General features: G+C 37.7%; 1 protein-coding gene across 1 annotated transcript in view; it reads left to right on the forward strand.

Moving 5' to 3' along the window:
- Window positions 1-26,500, forward strand: part of LOC145241580 (uncharacterized) — a 121,918-nt gene that overhangs the window by 94,855 nt on the left and 563 nt on the right. The window lies entirely within an intron of this gene.

Consider the following 26,500-nt stretch of genomic DNA (forward strand, 5'->3'; position numbering starts at 1 on the left):
TAAACATTCATTTAGAATGTATCCCCTTCATATCAAAGAACCTACTGTTGATTTTATATGCCTGGCCTTACTCCTTGTGCGGTGATAATAGTTTGAATTTAAGTTTAAAATGAAATATCAAGTATCGTTGTGCCATTGTGATTAAAACAGAAACATTCATTTACAACGCGCACTGTCACATAAAACCCTACTGTTGATTTTATATGTCGAGCCTTTCGGCTTGTGTGATAATAAAACTTCTCAAACGCACTTGTAATGTTAGTCGGTGTAAGGTGTTAACTTTGATCAAAATCACATATTGCTTCTTTCATCGTATTATTTCGATTACTTATTATCGATACTTATCGAAGGCATTTTGATTATAAAAACCTATCTAAGAACACTGCCAGGCACATAAAGTACCTTCGTGAGAAAAATTTCATGAAAATCGACCCAATCGTTTTCGAGTACATGAGAAACTTACTCACTCACACACAGACACACAGAGGCACACACAAAGTACCTTTTATATAACAGTAGATAGATAGATAGATAATGATGTAAAAGGTGAATAAAATACATAGATTTAAATAAGTGACCTTAAAAAAAGGTGGCCGATAAAATAAAGGTATACAAAAAATCGAAAATCAAATAAAAATAAAGAGGAAAACACGTAAAAATAATAAAGAATTAATACATAATTAATATTATTACGAATGACAATATATTATTCTGCTCCTCAAACGATGAATTAATGCCTCGAAGTATGGCATAATGACGAACGAACATATACTATACTACTAAAAAAGAGAAAGCAATGTCCATGAAGATAGTATTATGACCATAGAACATATACTGCATTATCGCTAAAAAAAAGGAGACGATAATGTCTGGGAGAATAGTATCATGAAAAGAAAAAAAAGAAAGGAATTGGAGTACCCTCTGACCATTGGCCATTGAATGGTAGCATATTATTCTGAAATCGCATTATTACCAGAATTAAGCATTTAAAGTAAGTAATACAGTTTCGGCTTCAGGCAAACACGAAATCTCCATTAGTAAAACAGGGTGTCTCAAAAATGTACTCACACTTCGGATGATGATAAAACCTTTGTTTATGAACATAGAGTGAAATGGAATAACTTCAAATACAGAAGACCAATACAGCTGAAGAATCATGTTCGCAACTGTTCGCATAATGACCATTATTGTACAGTCAACGCTGATAATGCGCAATAAGTGAATTCTCAAACATCAGCAAACAGGTCATTAGAAGTACATAGTTTCAGACGCCATCATGTAGATGTTCATTTGTCACAAATGCTTATCTATTATTGGACTGTGATAATTTTCAGAAGTGATACAAAAATGTATACTATTATATGTAATGATCGTTTGCAAATTTAACAGTAATAGGAATTAAATCAAAACATTGCCTATGTCGTGTGATTAGAGTCGCCATTCAACTATTTCTTATGTCCGACACTAGTTCATCGTAAGATTAGATCTCGTTAATCGTAATGCATAACTAACCGCAGCGAGGCTAATATCTACGTTACGTATTGTTGCGTATTCTTAGATGAAAACGATTTGTCCGCAGTCCTCTTCATCGACAGACCTAGATATTCGTCTCTCTGAAGTCGCAGTGTTGGTTGATATGTAAATGAGTGCGGACGCGCGTGTGCAAATGCATAGGAAATACTAAATGATGTCACTGTAAGGAGAATAACCATAAAAAAGAGAGGACATTAGAGAGGTCGATCACGTTAGAGACGTGGAAACGGCGAGAGCACGTTAGAGATGTGAGTGACGTCAAAGCCGAAACGAGAAGTCACGCGTGGCGAGAGAATGAGTAAATAAATGTCGTTTTACAACAACAAAAAAAGTTTAAGTTCTTTTCTATTCTTTGTCTTCTTTGCGACTGATGCTACAACGTGTTGGACAACGTTACAAAAGATATAGTAGCTAATGTTTTCGCATCTTCCTCACTTGCCAGGTAACTGTAATAATGTGCAAATTAAATGAAACAAAAAAAAATCAATCCAACAAAACTGTAACCAAATACTCATGTTATTTTATGGGTTGTTCCCCTTCATCATTGTAATGTTATATATAAACTTCTCATCACTCGCTCTCCTCTGCCTGGTGTTTCAACAAAAACTAAGTATCGGTAAATGAGACCAAATCCAATTGGTTCAATAGTTTAGTAGTTTACCAATCACATACATATTATTAATGCTCATGTGCATGCAACTATCACACTGAAAATATATTACTAAATATAATAGCGAGACCTGTGGAAATTTATCAGCGGCGTCTTTCATATGTAATATATTGCTGCTGGGCATTATGTAGATTTTATATGTGAATGGAGACCCTGCGATATTATTGCAGCTCTTTTGTTAAACATGTAAAAATATTTATCTAAATAATCTGGTTAATGTAGTGTCAGACTATATCAGGTTATTACGGTCTCCAAATATCTTTAGAGGAGTCTGTGACATATTTCCATTATATGGACGCCCGGCGCGAACGGAAACATATTATTATTATTATTATTATTATTATTATTATTATTATTATTATTATTATTATTATTATTTATAATAATAATAATAATAATAATAATAATAATAATAATAATAATAATAATACGATACTATCTTTAGAAAGAACAGATACCATTTTTGTAGCCTATCCTGAAAACGAAGAGGATATATTTTAGTTTCAGGTACGGTACAAAAGTGACATTTTTAATATTTTACTTTTTTTTTTAAATTGCTTCTGCGGTGACTTGGAGATCCTATGTATTAAAAATGATAATAGAAACTGATAACATATTTCGAACATTGAATTAGCCTATCTACATACTAATTCCTTTACTAAATAAGATCCTCCGATTGAATAATTTATAATCTGGAAACTGTGACACACGTGCGTACGTGCATTAAAGGTACTACGGTATTAGCATATAAATTTCAATAATTGATGTTTGCAGCTTTTATTTTGAAAAGCTGATTAATAACATTAATTAAATTTTGATAACTATAAAATGTGGTCTAACATTGTCGGCCCTGTCGGTGGGGCATTAGAAAACGCTGACTGCCCCCCTGCAAAGGGTAAAAGTCCCTCAGTGGGGGTCCTGGATATGACCTTAAACTATATCCAATCTTAAGGCCCCAGCTTGTGGGCTTTGGGGAGTGTGAATCCACCCTTTAATTACCATTGCTCCCAGGTCCACTCTGACCCGGAGTGGTAGTACCTGTTAGGGTCCCAACTATGGGTTGAATAGAAACCGACATGAAAACAACAAATATATTCTATTAAAAAAAATTTTCTCCAAAATCTTTGGATTCGGCATTACATAACCCGAAAAGGGTTGATATGCCGTAAAACAAAAACAACCAACCAACCAACCTAACATTGCCTATCTAATTTTTTTATAGATATTTTACTATATTATTGAAATACAATACAACTATAAATACTAATATTGTCTATCTAATTTTTTATAGATATTTTACTATATTATTGAAATACAATACAACTATAAATACTAATATTGTCTATCTAATCTTTTATAGATATTTTACTATATTATTGAAATACAAGATAACTACAAATACTAATATTGTCTATCTAATTTTTTATAGATATTTTACTATATTATTGAAATACAATATAACTATAAATACTAATATTGTCTATCTAATTTTTTTATAGATATTTTACTATATTATTGAAATACAATATAACTATAAATACTAATATTGTCTATCTAATTTTTTATAGATATTTTTATACATTATTGAAATACAATATAACTACAAACAGTTGTATACGGGTTTCAATCAGATATATTCCATTAGAAATATTTTGTGATGGCAATTTCTAATTTACAAAGGGGAAAATACTTTTCGCTATTGTTCGCACTATTATTTTATATATATTATTAAAATATACATAAAGCTCCCCAAGGTCCAATACTCTCTGCACTCATCCAGTAAAAGTCTTCTTAGTGCTCCTCATCTGTATCAGTTCACACCTGGTACCTTCCTATCCTCATTGACTGTTCACAGTTATATTATGCGATATCATCTGAGGCTAATATCTATTCATTTTGGGGAAGGTAGAGCTTATAAGGTTTCTTACAGTTTCAGTTACCTTATTTTTATTATTATTTACTCACTAGGAATAGTCATACAAGCCATCATCAAAGATTGCTCTTTGGGAACAACTTCTGGTGTTCTCTGGAGTCTGAGTGACACAAAGTCTTCCAAGACTTCCAGTACTTTCCACCTCGTTCGATAACCTTTGCAGAAGAATTTTCGTCATCGCAACAGCCGCTTACCTTTGATTTCTTGTTGGCTGCGTCCATTGATCTTCACTAAGATTTGGGTGGAAATAAGCTTCCTCGAGGTCCCAGTTCTCTTTGCACTCAGCCAGCGGAGGTTTAGCTAGAGCTTTCTCTCCTCGGTCTTTCCATCCCCCTTGACCCTCCTCATTATTTGTTGTGGTGATTGTTTATTATGTCATTCACATCGATGTGATGTTCATTTATGTTTGACATTTGTAGCCGTTTATGTGTGTCAAGTTTGTGTCTGTAGTTCATGGGCGGTGTTAGTTTCTGCATTCAAGGAGTTTCTTAATATTTCTACAGTTTACATTATTGCTATTCGTTGAATCTTCGCAGCCATCCACACTCACTAGAGTTTTCACAAAAGCCATCATTAAATAATTCTCTTTGTAAACCACTGTGGTATTCCCTGGGATCTGAGTGACAACAAGTCTCCCCAGATTTCCAGTACTCTCCATATCTTACGATAACCTTTGCAAATGAATTCTGTTATCATAACAATCGTTTACCATTAATTTTTCGTTGCAGCGACCATCGGTCTTCACTAGAATTTTGGTAGCAATAAGTCTCCTCTTCGCACCCATTCAGTGGGGGTCAGGTTAGTGCTTTCTTTCCTCGGTATGTCCATCGTCCTTGACCTTTCAACTCTTAGATGTGGCGCTAGTCTTGGTGACTCTACAGTTTTTCTTAGGGGACGATAGACAATTTTATATTTTGCGGTTCCAGTTCTCTTGGTTGAGTCTTGTTTCACTTCCGTTCAGTTTCTATATATGTAATGTGCATCCAGGAGATAAGCGCCCGCGTGTTTGCGTGGTGTGTGGGTACGTAAGAGAGACGGACGAAAAGGAAAAACTTACCTCGAGACCGGCTCAGCGTCACCGACCGAAAATAGATAAAGAAAGATCAAGATGGCGGCCGCCGTCTTTTGTAAAGGATGATATCTCGCAAAGTCACACGAATTCTCGCAATATGTAAATTTAGCCGGCCTACAACGACCATAAAAGCAAGTGATGAGAAAGACGTTGGGAGAGCGACGATCGAGTTGGTCGGGGAATCGTGTGGCTGTTGCTTCTCGTGCCGTGTGAGGATATCTTACAGTTGTTGAGTCCGGTCTGAGTAACCGTTCGCGTCCGTCTAGGCACCTTGCTAACCGTGCAGAACCGGTGTATACTGGTTATTGAATTGCTGCAACATTTATAACATCTTTTCCTAAACTTACCGTGTTAGAGAGAGAGTCGGGCGCCATCTTGAATTTTTCCTTATACGTCTACAGAGGGCGCAGTAATTTTTTTTTTAAAGGACTTTCCTTACACATTATTTCTACAATATATCCGGTTAGCGTTTTTCGTTCATGGAGATTAGTTTCCGCACTCGAGGGTTTTCCTAAAAATTTCGGCCGTTTTCAGCATTATCGTCCGTTGCATGATCTCAGTCTTCTCGTCAATTCCGATTTTATTATTTCACGGTAATCTTACTTTTTGGATTTTTTATATGCATTTTTGAATATCAAACCCTGACTCTTGACATTCAAGTTGTAGCATAACACTTTCTCTTTTCCTAGCAGGCAAGGCCTTTGCAGAATTGAAAAAACAACTGTCTTGTCAATTTGTCTAAATCATTTATAGTCACTTTTCGTTATGGTTCTAATCGCTCCAATTGCAACGGGAATCACTTTGATTTCTTTATATTTCTTTATATTTCTAATTTTAGATCTTGATATTTATTTACCTTTCCCCTTCTTTTCTCCTGCGCTTTGATATATAAGAGGCAAGTTATGTCAATAATTTAAACAGTTTTTTTTTTTTGGTTTTGTTTCCAAAAATTATATCAGGTTTGGAATGTTCAATTATTATATTAGTTTGGATGCGTATGTCTCAAATAACTTTGACACTGCCGTATTTTTTTTTTAATTATTTTTTTAAATTACATTTTAACCCCAATATGACACATTTCCACTTTGATTTAGGGGCTACTATCAGGGACCTACGTTTCAGGGGTATTATGTAGGGAGTTTAGCAGCAAGATGTCTGTTGATATAACACTTGAACTTCTGTATGTCAGTACCGTTGGGGAAGCAGAAACCCTGAAGAGAATTCCAAATTCTAGCAGTTCTGGGGGAAAAGCTATTAGAATCGAAAGGTTTTCTTACATCTAGGGATCTCTACTATGCAGAACAGGGACTTCGCTGCTTGTCGGGTTTGTCGATGGTATTTTCGTCGAAAGGGTACACGGTTTATGTCCAGTTTGATCAAATTTATAGTTTGTATGCATTATAATGTAGGACCTAAGTTACCTTGTAATATCCCCATTTTTTTTTATCGAACATAGGATATTCTAATTCATGCGGTAATGTTTCTTCCCTTTCATTACACTATCTTCATATTCGACGATTCTGCAGTTTTGATGAACGGGTAGCTTGGTCCTGAGCCGCCATTAAATTGCTCTCAGTGGATCTTTTAACATCACCCCTGAAGAACCGATTCCAGCTGTCATCTCTAAATCCACTCCTCCTAAAGAATATACTATGTAGTTACCTTCCAAATACTTATTCCATTTTCTATCGCAAACTTTGATTATTTTTCACCCCCGTTTTTAGTATTTCTCCACTTTTCTCTTCACAACGAATTTCATTATTTTCAGAAATATATTTTATTAGACATCCTTTCTTTGAATGCGCCGCCTTACTCACATATACCGCGGCCGGCATAACCAAATGGGCATACATTTAATACGGGCAATGATAAATGTCGCATACCACGTATCAACACTAAGAAAACCTCGACCACTTCCCTTTCTAGGTAGAAAACCTCGACCACTTTCCTTTCTAGGTAGAAAACCTCGACCACTTTCCTTTCTAGGTAGATACAATCGATCTACATCTATTTTCTTAGCAAAAGCACCATAAATTGTTGTTGTTGTTATTATTATTATTATTATTATTATTATTATTATTATTATTATTATGTTATTGTTGTTTTAATGATTATACCAGATGATTATTGGTTTTCGCTGAAGATTGAATGCCATGATATCTCCTCAAATATGTAACAGCTCCGTATCTGCGCTAATCCTCATCGACGATGTGTTGCCTGTCCAATCTTTATTATCTCTCGATTTCTAATCCATTTCATCAAGCGGCGATTGGATTGAATATGCCGTTCTCGTTTGAATGGCTGGTTATATATCCTCGCTCTTATCCCATCACCCAACCTCTCCCTTTCGTTGGATATAGGCCGGAACAAATCGCAAATTAACAACATTGCTGTATTAAGTAAAGATTAATCGTCTAAATAATTGAACTTCTCTCTCTGTCTCAGTCTCCACACACACATACACGCGCTCTGGCACACACACACACACACACACACACACACACACACACACACACACACACATATATATATATATATATATATATATATATATATATATATATATATTAGTGATGGGATGATTCTAATATTTTTCCCGGTTCCGATACAATTACCGATTCCGTACTAAATTCCCGATTCCGATTCTTTATAAATCTCTAAATATTTAATTATAAAAGTATTATTTTTGTCTCGATTACTGTAAAAACACATCTTAAATGTCCCTATGTTTTCTCTGTAAAACACACACTTGTTAGGGGTGGTCTAGAGATTTTAATCTTACTGATAGTTCAAATCAATAAATATTTATTATTTTATTATTACTACAAGCAGTGGAGATGTTTCTTAAACCAAATTCAAATAAAAAAGATAATTTAAGGAATCGGGTTTGGCATCGGAAAATAGGCTACAATTTTTCCGATACCGACCCCAACAAACTCCGATTTTTCCGATTCCCGATTCCGATTCCAATTAATCGTCCCAACACTAATATATATATATATGTATATATATATATATATATATATATATATATATATATATATATATATATATATATATATATATAAATGAGTGAGGTTAACAATAATTGTTATGTTTTTTATAATTATTTTATTATTTCATATTTTCTTTTTTTTAAATTTTTTTAAAAATTATTTAGGCCATTGTAATATTTTTAAGTCATTAAAATAATTGTTTGAAAGTCATTAAATAATTGTTTGAAATAGTTTTCACGCGTTTCGGACGTCCTTTTCAGAAAGTTTGCAACATATTCAAAATGTAAAATATTTAAAATATTTTAAATGCAGGATGGAGTTTTTGCTGACCATCTTGATGATACGAGATGTTTCCAAGAGTTTGTAAGATTTTTAAATGTTTCTAAAGGTTTTCATGAGTGTGTTTCTCCCTTCCCTTGTTCATTGGGAGACAGAGCATGGTCAGATTTTTACGTTTTCCTTTTTTTCCTTTTCTTTATTTATTTTTCTTCTTACTTGCGTGGAGATGTGGTGCTTGGTCATATAAATGTGCCTATGTGCATGTGTTCGTGTGTGTGTGTGTGTGTGTGTGTGTGCATGTGTTCGTGTGTGTGTGTGTGTTCGTGTGTGTGTGTGTGTGTGTGTGTTCGTGTGTGCATGTGTTCGTGTGTGTGTGTGTGTGCATGTGTTCGTGTGTGTGTGTGTGTTCGTGTGTGTGTGTGTGTGTGTGCATGTGTTCGTGTGTGTGTGTGTGTGTGTGCATGTGTTCGTGTGTGTGTGTGTGTGTGTGTGTGTGTGTATGTGTGTGTGTGTTGTTTTCCCTGGATCGCCACCTTGTCGTGGGGGAGAACCTTGTGTGTTCCGATGAACCTGAGAGCGATGCCGTCTGGAGCCTAGGCTCCTGGTAGGGCCACCCATGGAGGTAAGGTTGAAGGGGAGGTTCCAGACAAAGAGCGATCCAAAAGACTTCACCGGCTGATGCGGTGGATGATGACAATAATGACACAATGGCACTGAAGGCGGATGAATGCTGCAACAGAGGAGGGTCTCCAGTCGTCGTGGTTCTCCATGCCATTGGAATCAGGCCCTCCTCTGCCTAGGGGCCGTGTTGTAGCTGCAGGCGCATCAGTCTCCCCACGTTAAAAGACATCACGCGCAGGCGTCCTCTCGAAAGGGAACACATCCTACTCTACATCATGGATGGAAAGTCTTGTGACAGTTTTAGCCATTAAGCTCCCGGACTGAGGCAGAGAGAGCTCTCCCTTAATTCCCGGATAGAAAAAGTCCTGTGGCGACCAGGAAGTGGTGACGGGAGCAGGACAGTGTAGTCTGGCAGCTACTAGCTACAACCTGGCACATAGGCGGTGGGTGCCAGATTCAGTCGCTAACCTCAAGGACCGAGGCAGAAAGAGTTTTTCAGCAGCTGCATCCATGACTGAGCAGCCCTGTTTAGGATCCACTCTGCTCACCCCAGTAGGGGGGGTTTAGAAAAGGTACCCCTAAAAATAGCCTGCCTCAAAATAAAAACCCTGTCTGGACTACCGCATCCAGAGGGATCACCACAACACGGTCGGAAAAAGAAAGAAAACCTACACCTATATTTTGGAACCTGGAATGTGAGGACCCTCATGGACAATAAAACAAGTGGTCGACCCGAAAGAAGAACTGCCATTATCTCAAGAGAGCTAAGGAGGTTCCAGATTGACATAGCTGCGCTCTCTGAAACCCGACTGGCTGACGACGGGCAGCCGAGGGAGGAGAAAGGCGGGTGCACCTTCTTTTGGAAAGGAAGGCCTGCAGAAGAGCCACGTATCCATGGCGTGGGCTTTGCTATAAAGAACAGCCTCATCCGCCACCTCAATGAGCCCCCTGTGGGCATCAACGAACGCCTAATGACCATGCGCCTGATGCTTGCGGGCAGCCAAATGGCCACTGTGATTAGTGCGTATGCTCCTACGCTTGATGCACGTGATGAAATAAAGGAGACCTTTTATGCTGACCTTGACACCATTCTATCTGGGGCCCCCAAGGGGGACAAGATAATCCTACTTGGAGACTTCAATGCCAGAGTGGGACGAGACCATCAGCACTGGAGAGGAACGCTTGGAAGAGAGGGGGTTGGGAACACTAACTCAAATGGTAACTCCTACTGACAAAGTGCTCAGAACATAACCTGATCACCACGAACACACTTTTCCGACAAAAAAACGCATTCAAAACATCATGGATGCAACCTCGAAGTAAAATCAGGCACCTCATTGACTATGTCATTGTCCGTGCCAAAGACCGCTGTGATGTGCTGAACACCAGGGCAATGACCAGTACAGACAATTGTTGGACCGACCACTGTCTTATTCGCTCCATCATGTCTATCTATTTAATGCGGAAGCAAAGGATGCAAAAAAGACAGAGTCGACCAAAGCTCAACATCGAGCAGCTGGGCGATATCACCTACCAACAACACCTCCAGGCGGCTCTTAGCGCGGACCTGCCCAAGCAGTATCCGCATGACGCTGAAGAGCACTGGGACAAGCTGTCATCTGCCATCATGGACTCTAGTATCAGCATCCTAGGACAGAAAAGCGGAAACATCAGGATTGGTACGATGAAAACGATACCGAAATCCAACAGATTATAGACATCAGGAGGCAAACTTTTATCACCTGGCAGAATAACATCAATTGCAAGGTTAAAAGAGCTGCCCATGCCAAGGCTAAAGCAGCTGTCCAATCGACAGTCAGGAAGTTAAAGAACTTCTGGTGGATGAAGAAGGCTCAGGAGATCCAGCAGTTTACTGACTCTGGGGACACCAGAGGATTCTTTGAAGCAACAAAAGTGGTATATGGCCCCAGCTACCGTTCTCTGATCCCCCTTCGGTCTAAGGATGGGCTCACGCTTCTGAAAGGAAAGGAAGAAATAACAAATAGATGGAAAGACCACTACGAGGATCTTCTGAACAGGGACACCACTCCAGAGATGGAGGCCCTTGAAAAACTCCCTCAACAGCCCATAATTGAGAGCATGGGAGAACCACCCAGTCTGGAAGAGGTGCGGGATGCAATTAGGAAGATGAAAAACAAGGCGGCTGGTTCTGACGGCATCCCAGCAGAAGTCCTGAAGAAAGGCGGACCTGATCTTCTCAGATACATCCATGCCCTGCTTCTCAAAATATGGGAATAAGAGAAAACCCCTGCACAACTTAAAGATGCCCTAGTTGTCTCCATCTTTAAGAAGGGAGACAAGCCAAACTGTGGGAACTACCGGGGCATTTCTCTCCTATCTACCACAGGGAAAGCCCTAGCTCGGGTTTTGGCCAACAGGCTTACACCCCTTGCAGAAACTATCCTTCCCGAGTCCCAAAGTGGCTTTCGCCCAAATAGAGGCACGATGGACATGACCTTCACTGCTCGTCAGCTCCAAGAAAAGTGCAGGGAGCAAAATTTACCATTATACATGGCTTTTATAGACCTTACTAAAGCCTTTGACTCGGTGAACCGTCAAGCCCTTTGGCTGGTTCTTGCAAGGTTTGGGTGCCCAGAGAGGTACATTCGGGTACTGAGACTGCTACATGACAATATGTCAGCTACAGTCCTCAGTAGTAGTGGAGATGAAACAGAGCCCTTCAGGGTTGACACGGGAGTGAAACAGAGATGTGTCATTGCCCCAACCCTGTTCTCTATCTTCATTACTGTTATCCTCCATCTCACGGACAAACATCTTCCCTGTGGAGTTCGGATTATGTACAGAACTGACGGGCGAATTTTTAACATCAACAGATTCAGGGCCAAAGGTTGAACGAACACCATATCCATTATGGAGCTACAGTATGCAGACGATAACGCCATTGTAGTCCTCTCAGAAGAGGACCTACAGTGTACACTGGTTGCCTTCACGAGGGCGTATAAACAGCTAGGACTAACAATCAATATAAAAAAACCCTCAAATCCTCCATCAATCACCACCAAACAGTACTCCAGTCTCACCCCCAAACATCTCCATCGACAACGCTAGACTGGAAAATGTGGACCACTTCCCATACCTAGGCAGCATCCTATCATCAAAAGCCAACATAGATGATGAAATACAACACCGTCTCAGCTGTGCCAGTGGGGCTTTCTCAAGGCTAAGGAAGAGAGTATTTGAGAACCGTGACCTTCTGGCAAAGACCAAAATCATGATATACAAAGCTGTCTTGCTGCCCACTCTTCTCTATGGATCGGAGACCTGGACCACATACGGGAGGCACGTAAAAACCCTGGAGACGTACCACCAAAGATGTCCCCGAAAAATCCTCAGAATCAGTTGAAAGGACCGACGCACCAACACCAGCGTCCTGAGTGAGGCTGACATTCCTATTATCACCGCTACTATTGCTCAACGCCAGCTCATATGGACTGGTCATATTGTCCGAATGCCGGATCTCCGCCTCCCAAAACAGATTTTCTACTCTCAGCTTGTTGAGGGAAAGCGTGCCCAGGGTGGCCAAAAGATGAGGTATAAGGACAACATCAAAGTAAATTTAAGCGGTTTCACATGGACCTTGAGAAATGGGAGGACGTGGCTGGGAGCAGGTTGGCATGGAGGAGCGCTGTCCACGAAGGTGCTGCGCTTTATAGCAGTGACCTAAATCAAGCTGCTAAGGATAAACGCAAACACAGAAAGGACAGATTCTCAACCAGACACACCCAACCCCACTCCACCACCACTACCTTTATCTGCCCAAATTGCACAAGAAAAATTGAGTCTAGGATTGGGCTCTATGCTCACCTGAGGACCCATAGAAGCCACAACGGAGGTGTGTGTGTGTGTGTGTGTGTGTTGTGTGTGTGTGTATTGTGTGTGTGTGTGTATTGTGTTGTGTGTGTGTATTGTGTGTGTGTTGTGTGTGTGTGTATTGTGTGTGTGTGTATTGTGTGTGTGAGTGCGTGTGTATGTATGTGTTTCCTTGTATTGGTTTGTAGAATGCGAGTTCTGTCTTACAGTTTGAATAAGTTTTGTCTAGAATTCGTTTCTTGGTTATCATTCAATTTTGATCTGTAGATTTTGATTTCTTTCTATTGAGATTTTCATTTTAGTCTTAGTCTGTTGGGATATTCGTAACATTAATAATGTGATAATTACGTTTGTTGATAGGAAAGGGCGATATTTATGAATAAACATAAGATATTTTTTATTTATTTGTCATAAGGTGTTTGTATTTATTTGTCTCACCACGCGGCCAGGGTTAGATACAGAATTAGTTTTTAGAATAGGACAAATATTGTTCTCCAAAAGGGGGCATTCTGAATAGGCACCAGAATAAGAATAAGAATTGTCTCAAAATCGAAGGATTTCTCCTTTACTGATCGAGAGTAAACGAGGTGGGTGTAGCATCAGGAAATATACTACACTGTGAATCTAGGTATTTCTTAATGTTGTTGGTCTCGTATTAAAGTAAGGATGGTATTGTTCAATATATTACATTAAAAATACGGGGAATTTTGTGCGTGTGTGTGGGTGTGGGTGTATGTGCATCCGTTTGTGTGCGTTTTAATGTGTCGGTTCTAATTCATGTGTGGAGGTATATACATGCATATGTACCTGTGTGTCGATATTAAGCTCTGTTGGATACGGGAGTGAATCTTACTATGAAATATTTTCCTGTATAAATAATAATTGTCTGTTTGGAAGATTGGCATTATTTTGAAGTTATTTCCACTGCATGTATGTACGTGTTCTGAAACATAGAGGTGTCTGTTTTCTGCAATTTTTATGTTGCTCTTATATAAGGCCTCTCTATTACTAAGGTTTTTGGTGGCACCTATGTGAGATTTGTTGCATGCTGTGAATTTTAGTACATACACTACATTTCTGTAAATGCAGTTTAGTTTTTTTTTAATTCTGAATGTTTGTGTTTAGTTTTTAAACGTGCATGTGTTTCCTTCTATTATTAGGTTACAAACTCAACATCGCTGTTTGTTGCATTTTGTAACCCCTTTTGTAGTGTGCTGATTGAGTTTGGAGAAAGTTAGGGTGTGTTTTAAGTTTTGGGGTTGGCGTGTATTTTTTATTATTTTTGTTGTTTTGAGTATATTGTTCAGTTTATCGTTCTGTCTGAGAAGGATAAGATTTTTTTTATTATATTTGTAAATAGTTCTGGATTGTTTGTATTATATGCTAGAATTTGTTCGTCGTTCTGTTTTTTGAGATTTCTTAGTTGGTCTACTAGAATGTTTTCTGCTAGTTCGATAGCTTTACGTACTAGTAGTGATGGGTATTCTCTGTCCCTCAGAGTTATTTTCAATTTATTTGGCCGGGTCGAACGGAGGTGTTTCTCTGTGACTATGGTGTAGACTCTGCGTGCCAGGAAATAGGGAATGGATTTTAGACAGTTTTGGGGATGGTGGCTTTTGAAATGGAAGTACTGTTGGGTATCTGTAGATGGATTGAACTGGTTTCCTCCAAACGAGAAAATTCCTAGGAAATATTGAATCCATAAACGGCCTTTCAGTGGCTGTTGGAAGAAATGGCAATGTCAGTTTTTGAAGTTGTTTATACAGGGTGACCTAAAAAAAGCAGAGGACATTCAATTGTTTTTCTGGGCATTTTACAGTCAACGGAGAAAAAAAGGCCAAAGACCCTAGTGTCTTGATGTGATATTTTTAATATAATAAACTTGTTCATTCGGACAAAACACTAAGAAACTGGACCTAACTAGAGTTGGGCCATTTTTTTTTGGTCATCCTTTATATATACATATATATCTATATAGATATAGATATACACATATATATACACATATATATACACATATATACATATATATACATATATATACACATATATATGCATATATACACATATATATACATATATACATATATACACATATTTATACATATATATGCATATATATATATATATATATATATATATATATATATATATATATATATATATATATAAGTTAAAGGGTCTGTGTGTCTGTGTATCTGTGTGTCTGTGTGTGTGCATTTCCCTAGGCAATAAGTATGTCAATTTTTAGTCTACAGACTCGAAATTTGATATATAGAGTGCTGAGATTTGGAAAAATCGATGTGATTGGTTTTCGGCCAGAAATTTGGCGATTAAAGAGTCAAAGTTCAACGATTTGACCTTTGAGAACAATTTTCGATCTAAACACTTGAAATTTTAGATATAGGTTCATTGGACATGGGTCTAACTTAATAATTTAATTTGAGCCCAAAACAATAAATTTTAAGGGGTCATAATAGGGGTCAAAGTTAAAAAAAATTGACCACTTTTTTTTCTTAAGATACATCTGCAAATACCCGGGCAACGCCGGGCACCCATGCTAGTATATATATATATATATATATATATATATATATATATATATATATATATATATATATATATACGTTATCCATTTTATTTTATCTTCTCCACTTCCTTCTTCCATGTACATACATTTTATAGTAATTGTAAATAAGCCGTTCTCATTTTCATCATTAATTTTAAATTCGTATCCATGTTTTCTTTTTTTTTTGTTTTAAAAGATCAAGATGCAATCCTTCGCACCTGGCGAGGATTGCGAAAGACATCTAGGGTCCAAAAGAAATCTTTTTTCTGTCATGTATATATATATATATATATATATATATATATATATATATGTATATATATATATTCCCGAAATAGTGTTTCATGGTAAACAACTGATGATCCCTTAAAAAATAAATTATTGGTAGTATAGTAAATTGGAGAGCGAGTTGAGTGAGTGATTGCAGGTGATTAAATGACTTACTGACTAGATGGTTTTCTAACGAATAATAGAAAATGTTTTTTTGTATAGTTTTAAAGGCTAAAAACTTCAAAGACTATATATATATATATATATATATATATATATATATATATATATATATATATATATATATCTTTGTGTGTGTTATTGTTTTTGCGTGTGTCCACACTTTGCTTCCTTTTACTATTAATCAATTTCATTATATTATTTATATAGTTTGGTGAAGAATTTTGTCAATAACTACAACTTATATATCGAGCACTCTACAGTGAAGGCGAATGTGTATCTATTTGTATACAGACACACACGCGCGTACTACTCCATTATGTGATTAACGAGTAAAACTCTACCACACGAATTTATTTCACTGAAACTATTTCAGAAAAAAATGCGGTAATCTCCTTCCTTCTAAAATGGATCCAGATTAAACTTATTTACTATATTTCAATAATGAGGACATTATGATTTCCTTTTTCCTCTTCTTTTTACATAGATTGATACGTTCTTTCTTTCTAGTTTTCTTTTGCTAAACTTTCTAGCTTGAGACGCTTTCGTTCTTCATTATTTCTTTAATTTCCAATCGTTTTATCTGAATCTAAATTTTAGTGAGAAATCCAAACAAATAGGACACATATCCGTTTTCAACCCAATATTAAATAAAAAACGATTGCAAAAATTATCATAAATATCGGAGAGTATCACTTAGCGCGTGAAACGCCACTTCCCGGGAGACAAATAAAAACAAGGGATGAAGGGTTTCCGACATAGGCGACTAGATAATGATCGCATATATTTGTTACCAATGTTTTTCTGAACTTCCCATATATATATATATATATATATATATATATATATATATATATATATATATATATATATATATATATATATAGAACAACCTAATGTTGTCTGGGATTAAACGATGAACTTAATGTGCTTTTCCCTTTCCAGTTATTACGAATATTTTTCGTCTTTTGTTGAGACCTAAAATGTAGTTACTTTCTACGGTTATTATATTAGTTCAGCATCGGAATGGCCAAGCCGAATATGGTATCACTGTAAACATGTCCAGCATAGCGAATTGTATTTCAGGGCGACGTTCAGAATATAAATAAATGCGGAGGTGGGCGCCGGGCGCCGGGCGCCAGCCGCCATTTTGCTATGTACGAAACGTGTAACGGGAAATGATTCTATAAAAACAACACCCGTTTTAGAATAAAATAGACGGGGACGTATTAGTATTTGTCCTGTAAACAAAGGTTTCGAGATATTTTAAATTTATATGTCTAGGGAAGAAGGAATAGCAATCAATAAGAGATAGAGAGATATGTAGAGTGAAGAGAAGAAGGAGAGATGCAGTCATTTCCTTTAGTTCAGCAAACATTCTGAGCATGGTTTGGTTTAGTGTTCATTTAAATCGAAAAATTTAAGAAGCCAAACTTTCGTATTATTTGGATTCTTCGGACTACTGGTCTCAGCTTGAGTGTTATTTTCATAACGTTTCGGTCGATTTAACCTCCGACCATCCGAGATTTTCTAGTAATAGGACGATTTCAATATTTTTCCCATTTCGATTCAATGACCAATTCCAATTCTTTATAAATCTCTAAATATTTAACTATACAGTTGTTATTTATTCTGATTACGTTAAAAACACGTGTTAAATTTTCAGATATTTTCTCAAACGTAAGAATACACTTGTGCGGTGATGATCTATGTATTCATTTTTAGTAATTGTTAAAAAAAATCAACAACTATTTATTGTAATATCATTAGTAGGGCCAGGACAACAGCATATTCTTTTCATTGTTTTGCCTCTCGAGTGTGTATCCGTTGATATCTTATATGCTTTTATATAGAGTGATGTGGTTTTCGGTTGATTAACTGTGTGTAACTGTGCCTGGTATTTAGTTTAGAGTGAAAACAATATAAGGAATACGCTGTTGTCATAGTCGTAATCATCAGTACGAACAGTGGAAGATTTTGTTTTAAACAAAATCAAATAGAAAAAAAATTAAAAGAATCATTTTTGACATCGATAAATAGGCACAAATATTTCCAATTCCAATACCCCAAAACTTTTTGATTTTTCCGATTCCCGATTCTGATTAATCGTCCCAACACTATTATTTTCATAACGTTCTGGTCGATGTAAGTTCCGACCTTCCGTGATGTGAACAGTAATCGAAAGAATTGAAATCATACATATAATAAATTTTTGTCTTAAAAAGCGAAACTTAGAATGTTCTCCCCCTCAGGCTGGCCATTTAAAAATGTTAAATTAGGAAATAGTTTCAAATAAAAATATTGAAGTAAGATAAGCGAGAAGCAATAAAATGACCGACCAATCCTTTGAACTCTCAAGACAGACAAGTAGTTGTTAGCTTCTCAGTGGAAAGATGATACCTTAAAAAATTTTATATTTGGATTTTAGTCGGGGAAAATCTGTGCAAAATGCCAGGTGAAGGTCGAACGACGGAATTACGAATGCGCATGCGTAACGTAGTAGCTATTGATTCTTGTTTTAATTTTTAGCCTTACAGCAAACACGAGTTCATACCTCATGCATTAACGTCGAAGAAAAAAGTAAATCGTAAGCTAAACGTTTTGGTTTCGATTCTTGATGTTTACGCACTAGTATTTTTTTTAAAACTTTTTAAATCATTACTATATATTGGGTACAATATAAGATAGTAATAAATACAAAATCTATATTAATCAAAATATCATATTTAAGCGTATTTTACGACCAATCAATGCCGGGCGGCCTGCTAGTATATATATATATATAGAGGGAGAGAGAGAGAAAAAATATATATAATAATTTATATTTTCAGTAAACAGATGCGTTTGAATAAAAGCGGGAGAATAAATGAGTACAAACAAAACTGTCGCTGGTCTTGAATTCCCTTTATTATGCATAAGAAAAACACACATTTGTATTGATGACTCTTTTATGGCTTCTTATCCAATTAACGGACGGGAAAAGCCACGTGTTTCACGTTCAAATTACAATCTTTTACAAATGACTTCAATTGCCAACGATTTAGACATATTAAAATAGAACCAAAACATTATCTATATAATTATAAAACTCAAATGGCCTTGTAACGATGTATGTAACCCACTTTCCGGTTTACGACACCCGGCTACGCATGCGCGCATGACCTGCACACTGAAATATTAAAGTTATTATTTCGTTGGTTGTTTTTGTTTTACGGCATATCAACTCTTTTCAGATTATTTAATGCCGAATCCAAAGATTTAGAAGAAATTTTTTTTAATAGAATATATTTGTTGTTTTCAAGTCGGTTTCTATTTAACCCATAGTTGGGACTCTAACAGGTACTACCACTCCGGGTCAGAGTGGACCTGGGAGCAATAGCAATTAAAGGTTAGCTCCACACTCCCCAAAGCCCGCAAGCTGGGGCCTCACTACTGGATATAGTTTAAGGTCATATTCAGGACCGTTATCATTTCGAAATTATTATTTAACATGGGAAGAGTGGGCTTTAAAATAAACAAAAAACAAAAGAACAATTGGGACGATTAAATATTAACGTTATTATTTCGAAATTATTATTTAACATGGGAAGAGTGGGGTTTAAAATTACTTAAACGTAATACAGAAATGAACGATGTAAAAAAAAGCAGATATATCAAAATTTGAATTTAACTATAATAAGTATTACCAACACGTCTTCACCTCGTCTACTTTCTATAAACACCTCCTCTACAACTCTCTTCACCTCTTCTGCCATTTTATTTCTGATTTTCCGCCATATCGCTACTTTCCCCGGCTTTTTCGTATCTAACCGGCACAGGGTCAATTAATTTACATTCCCTATATTATTCCACTACCTTTTGAACATCTTGCATTGTGATGTATGGATTCATTTCTCTTGCTTGGTATAAAGTCTGTTCCTTTCCAAAATGATGTATCATATGCAGGTCCTTTTTTTGCTCTATTGCACAACACACCGGAGCTATGTTTTTTCTTTCCTTATCCAGGCTTTCTTCAAATATCAGCTTTATTTTTCTGTGATAGAACCAAGGTGACAGTCACCTTCAGTCTGAATTCTCGGATCAAGTCCTCAAGAGCTCCAAGTCGACGCTTAATTAGCATCTCCGCTGCTCCTTTTGTCTTGATTCGCTTATCACTAGACACCTCCGATTTAACCCATGATGCCACTGTTGCGGAGTCTGTCCTAACGTCAGCTATCTGTAGCCCTAGTTTTAAAGCCAGATTGCTGCCTTTAATTAAAGCACCGAATTCCGCAACATTGATATGGGTGCTATCATCCTTTTTTCGTAGCCAAGCAGCGTCTTCAGCAGTTACTCCTCCTATTTCCAATAATACCCCTAATGCTAGGCTGCGAGTGTCACTCCATATTACCCTTTCATGGCTCCTTTTTATATGTCATTCCCCTTTTACGGTGTTCATTTTTTCACTCCTGCAATGATACCGTGTATCATGAGCAGCACTTCTTGATCAATTGCATCCTCCCAATAGTCTGTTCCCGTCTGCCATTTAATAAAACTGAACGCAGTTCGCAACTATCCAACTATAGGGTAATGACCAACCAACTTTTCACATACAGAGACAAGCCTTCTCTTGGTCAGGCCATCCTTGGCTTCGGGAATCTCATTTCCTCGTCCAAACATCAACTTTCCTGCCTTATTGCGCTGTTGTCTTAACCCCCAACCCATTTTGTTTTCGAATAACTCGGACGGTTTTGCCGTCAATCCAGGTTTTGATATGATCTCTCACCCTCTCCGCACTCACCTCGGTTTCGTCCACCAGTACATCATCGATGTAAGAGCAGGTACCTCTCTTCACCGCATCATCTTTGGTCAACACAGTCTTAAAAATGCTGTCATAATTCTCAGGGCGTAATTAAATCCAAATTCTTATCTGGTCAAACAATAAACTTGACATTTCTGAATTTTTGAGACGAGGGTTGGTTATTTGTATAATTATTCATCGGACTACCGTTCTCATCTTAGGTGTGATTTTCACAACGTTTCGGTCGATATAACCTCCGACCTTCTTCAGATGTATCTTATCGAACTCGGGAATGTTTCTCTCGAACTCGGGAATTTGGACAGAACTTCGAGCAGAACCTTTTATTTACTTCACGGGGGTAGCGTTCTCCTGTTCCGCCAGTCAGTAATTCGTAAATGTATTTTTTCGGTCGCCCACACTGAGGATTGAACCTTCAACCGCAAGGACCCGTTGCGCAGTGGTTAGAGTACTAGGAAAAAATCATTTTTAAAAGTGACATTCTCCTGAAGGTTGAAGGTTCAATCCTCAGTGTTGGCGACCGAAAATACATTTGCGAATTACTTAGAACATCTATTCAGTCATGGCAGACGAAACAAGAGCACGATACCCGCGTGAAGTAAATAAAGGGTTCCGCTCGAAGTTCCGTCTAAATTCCCGAGTTCGACAGAAACATTCCTGGGTTCGACAAATACACCCGAAGAAGGCCGGAGCTTATATCGACCGAAAAGTTGTGAAAATCACACTCAAGATGATGAATAATTATACAAATAAACTTGACCTTTATACTCTTCGAATTGATACTGCCATAACTTTTTGTCTACATGAATTTGGAGATAGACCGATTTTAGCTTTACGATTTTAGTTGCCCGTTCCATTCTCCTCCAATCCCTCATGACTTCATTACACACGTCAATTCATCTTTTGTGTGACACGCTACATACTTGTTTAACTCCTGGAAATCCAACACCAGCCTAACGTGAATGGCAAAACTCGTTCAACCTTCCCTGACCACGATATCAATATTCCTTCGTCTATCAACCTCTCAGCTTCCTTCTCAAACTGCAACCCTATATCTCCCGTTAGTGTGCTTTTGTAGAAGCTAATCTGATTTGTCAACACAGGTGGTTCTGTGGTCCATCACCAATCTACCGTCCATTTAGGCCCGAGAGTTCTCATCCTTAATCAGATATGGCCTGGGATTTGACGGTTTGATGGTATTTCCTCTGGTTGCACTTCTTGTCATTGTTGGTGCATTCTGATTGCCAAACTTTACCTGACCTTTAGCAATGGTAGTTCCTCTCAATCACTCTATCACATTCAGGACCCATACCATGTAAATTCCTGCAGTAAGCATATTCAGTGCAATCACTTTTAGTCGCAGCGACATATTTCTCACCACGAACTCAGCATCGGCCTATCCACAACATTTCACTTCTCTGTCATCTACTGATCTAATGTTACTGGTTCCATTCCAAGAGTTGACAACATTTGTAGTAACAAGCGTTGTTGTACATCCGGTATCGATAAGGGCTCTAGCCCCTTTCCCGTTAATAGTGACCAATAGGGTTATGACAACAGCATAATCTTTTCCTTGCTTTTATTCTGAGGTATATATTCATTGATATCTTATATATTTTTATGCAGAGTGATGTGGTTCTCCGTTGATTAATAGTGTTTAACTGTGTCGGATATATACTCGAGAGTCAAAACAATGAAAAGAATATGATGTTGTCATAGCCCTAATGACCACTATCTGTGGCAACAAACTCTCGCACGCTTTTCCAATGACTACCAGCGCAATAGCATCCCTTTACTCGTTTCCTGGAAGCGAAGAGCAATTCCTGCTTCTGTGTCACACCGAAAACAGATAATGTCTGGTGGCGGTCCTTACAGTCTCTTATCAGGTGGGATCCTCGATATCTGAAGCATTTATTGGTAAATCTACGACTTTGTTTCGGTAATGCTTCTTCCTCTCTACTTTGATTGTTTGCCGTAGAGGCTGCAACTACCCCTAGTTCACTGGGCTGTTGTGCCAGCACTCTAGCATGCCTCAAAATCTCCTCCACCTCCATGGTTTAAATTTCAGTAGGTCGTTGCAGTTCCATAGACATGCGGTCAGGGAAACCACCTACGAAACTTTTCTGTGTTTATTATAAACCTCAAATGCCCTCTTCTTTGAAAATGCGGTCTTTAATCGGTTTTCTATACGCTCGGCAATGGTTTGATCTTTCTCTCCCATTTCTAGACAGACCGGAAGGAATCAATGTGGCTATATCTTCTGCAGCTTTGCGAGCAACGTCAGCTTGTTAAGCCATACGACCACATCGACTTCTCCAGTAAACAACCTTAGGATATCGCTGCTTAACCTTCCTCGTTCGCCTATTTTCGCCGAAATAGCTTGCAGTTAAATATGTTGGCATTATTCGAAAGTAATATTCAAAGAAAGAATTCCCAACTGTTATGTTATTCTTCTCGCAATTCTCGGTATCAAACCCCAGCGCACATCTGTCAGAACTTACTTCTGCCAAAGCGACACAATTTTTCTCTCTGACACACAGGCTTTGTATTTGAAAAACCGACTGCATCTTATTTGCATATCACCAGTCCATAAATAGTAGGAGCGGTTATTTTTTCTTTATCTTTTCTCCGGCACGTTGTACAATGTCAGGTTTGTACTACTTTTTAATCACATACCTAGTACTCTCCAGTTTGCCATTTTTGTTAAGAGGTTCTTGAGTGTTTCCTTGTCGATTTCGTTTTCTGCCTCTTCTGTTATTTTCTGTCATGTTTTTGTTGTCTTACTGACCATTTTACAAACATTAACTCCTGTGCTCAAATGGCTTCATGAACTTGATATGTGGAAACTCTCTTGTGCATAAACATGTATTCGATTTTTTTAAGGTGTTCTGCTATCATGCCTACCTCTTATACATATGTTTTTGCTTTAGATTTTAATAAATCCAAGGTGAGATATATTTGCACATTTGAATTGACTCTCTCTCTCTTAATTAAATCCTTTAACAATAAAATTAATTGCAAACTGATGAGTGAAAGGCGTCCCAAAAGTAATGCTTCCTATTTTTTTTTTTATTTCATTCGAATGTAGCAGTGACGATTGCAAATTGTATTTTTATGCAGACTAAACTTATGCATTCATGATCTTAAAGTTTCACATCTCTGTTGTAGATATTGATGGTGTGACGCTATAAGAAATCAACAACCTTCGTGGACGTACGTCAGAAGCAGAAGTACGTCATTGAATCCCTGGCAAAAGTGTATTGAAAATAGTGGTGACTATGTAGAAAAATAAATTCTGGAGCACAAAAGATCACCGCTTTTCATGGTATCACACCCGTCCTCGTAGCTGTTCAACCTTTTCAGTTAAAAAATAGGAGGCTTTACTTTTGGAACGACCCTCGTATGCGTCTATTATTACGACATTGACTTGAAGATGTGCCATCTGTTTTATTTCTTTTATTTGAAACGTGGTCTTTCTACCGCGCCGCAAATATTTGAGTATGGGTTAATATGAGACTAACACAGATATCATTTCGGTTTCTACATTTCACATTTTGGCTGGGAATCCATTAAAAGTGATTCATGCCTTGGAATGTGCTCAACTAGACCTGCATTTTAAAAAAAAATCGATACATATCGGTAGTAATCAAAAGAAATCGGTTTTTGGCAAGAGATTTTTTTTTGGATGGGGATGGACAGAGCATAAAATTTTTTCTTCTTAGCAATCGAGTGACTTATGGATTCTTTAGAGTCTAAATGTTAGGTAATAACCGGACAACGCCGGGTAGAAAACATTTATTGCCTATTTATGTGTCTATCTGTCTATCCAGATGGATAGGGATAATCACAGAACAGATATTTAAATCGTGAGAAAGCAACGGGTTAAAGCAAGCGTTCAGGTGCAGAGGCTAAGGGGTTAGGTTGATAATCAATCAAACTGGGTGATCGGTAAGTTGCACCGGAAGTAGGCAAAGCCATGTTTAGTTTCAGAACAGTTTCCGATGGTTCGTTGTTCTACACAAGTCCTGAGAAGTGACTGGTTTGCAGTAAACAGTTCTCGAGTTGGAATCCACAGAGCAAAAGATTCTTCCCGTGCTGAGACGAAGAAAACATCTGCGAAATTGCTACAGAAAGAATTAATATTTATGGAGCAATTCTGGTTTCTGGTTGGTTGGTAGCAGAACGTGAATCAATTCGATTCGTCAGTTCCTAGCAGCATCGTTTATAAACAGAATCTCCCGATTATGCGGGATCATACCCCCCATGATCTCCCGATTATGCGGGATCATACCCCCATGATCTCCCGATTATGCGGGATCATGCCCCCCATGATCTCTCGATTATGCGGGATCATACCCCCCATGATCTCTCGATTATGCGGGATCATACCCCCATGATCTCCCGATTATGCGGGATCATACCCCCATGATAATCCAAAAATATTGTAACATCTCAAGGGTTCCGGTTTTGAGTAACTTATTGAGTTGGATTTGAGAAGCCAAGGAAGCAAAATGGGTTAAACAGGTCTCCTCATAAGAAGGCGACAGCCTCAAATTGATGCGGAGAAACGCCACAAGTCCGAGATCGTCGATTTCACTCCACGCTACAGAAGATGAGATGCCTGGGAGTGAAATAAACCAATATATAAAACATACATCGTTTTGTGTCTGCATTGCGTAGTGCTTTGTTACAGCAGAACTCAAGACGTTGGCGAATTCCCCAGGCAACAGCCAACAGAGAGAAGACCACGCAGCAACAATGATGTCGTTCATAGATGTACTGTGAATTATATCTAATATACAAGCACCCAGGAACGTTACACGAATCACGGGCCGTTAGCTAAGACACTCAAAATAGACATTAAGGACATGAGGAGAACAATCCGTTAGATAACACACACACGCAATATATATATATATACATATATATATATATATATATATATATATATATGTGTGTGTGTGTGTGTGTGTGTCGATTTATAATCGCATATCAGATTGAATACATCGATGTTGAGCAGCTATTGATAATCCGAAGAGCGTGTTTTGTTAAAAAAAATTACATTTCTGAATATTTAAGACTAGAATAATAAGCGTAAAACTCTTTCTATTCAATTGAAATAAAAATAACTCAAGTATTAAGCCTGTTTTAAAATGTATTGTAACTCGGTATTCTGCCTGTTCCTCAATTCTTAAATAACTTTAAAAAAAGAAATGTTATCTTCGAAATATTGTTTAAAAATCATGATAATTATCTTTACTTGGGAGTCACCACTTATCAAGACCCGAAGGCCACTCGAGGATAAGTGTTAATGAATGTAAGGTTGTAGTGTAGTAATCGCTAATGGCGTGAATACAATTTGATTATTTATGAGGACGGCTCAACAAGAACAAGAGATTGCAGGGAAAAGAAAAGGGCATAACCTCCTGGGTTTAGAAGCCGGTTTTAAACTCTATCAAGGTCCGATAGGGCGCGCTGCGCAGCTTCTGCCCAGATGTGGCAACAATACTCTATTTTAGAGCGTAACTGGCTCTTACACAAATGGAGAATGGTATCGGCAGTAAGATACCTACTGGAGCAGTGGAGTGATCCAAATAGTTTTCCAGCGAGCTTGGCAACAGATTTGATGCATGTGTTCCATTTCAGATCAGGAGTGAAGGTCAGTCCCAGAAGCTTGTCAAGACATGGAGCTTCCCCAAGACGAGAGCCATTCATTTCAATTGAGGT

This window comes from Euprymna scolopes, chromosome 20 (assembly GCF_053919585.1).
Source record: "Euprymna scolopes isolate OS-2025 chromosome 20, ASM5391958v1, whole genome shotgun sequence".
In the NCBI taxonomy this organism is placed as follows: Eukaryota; Metazoa; Mollusca; class Cephalopoda; order Sepiida; family Sepiolidae; genus Euprymna; species Euprymna scolopes.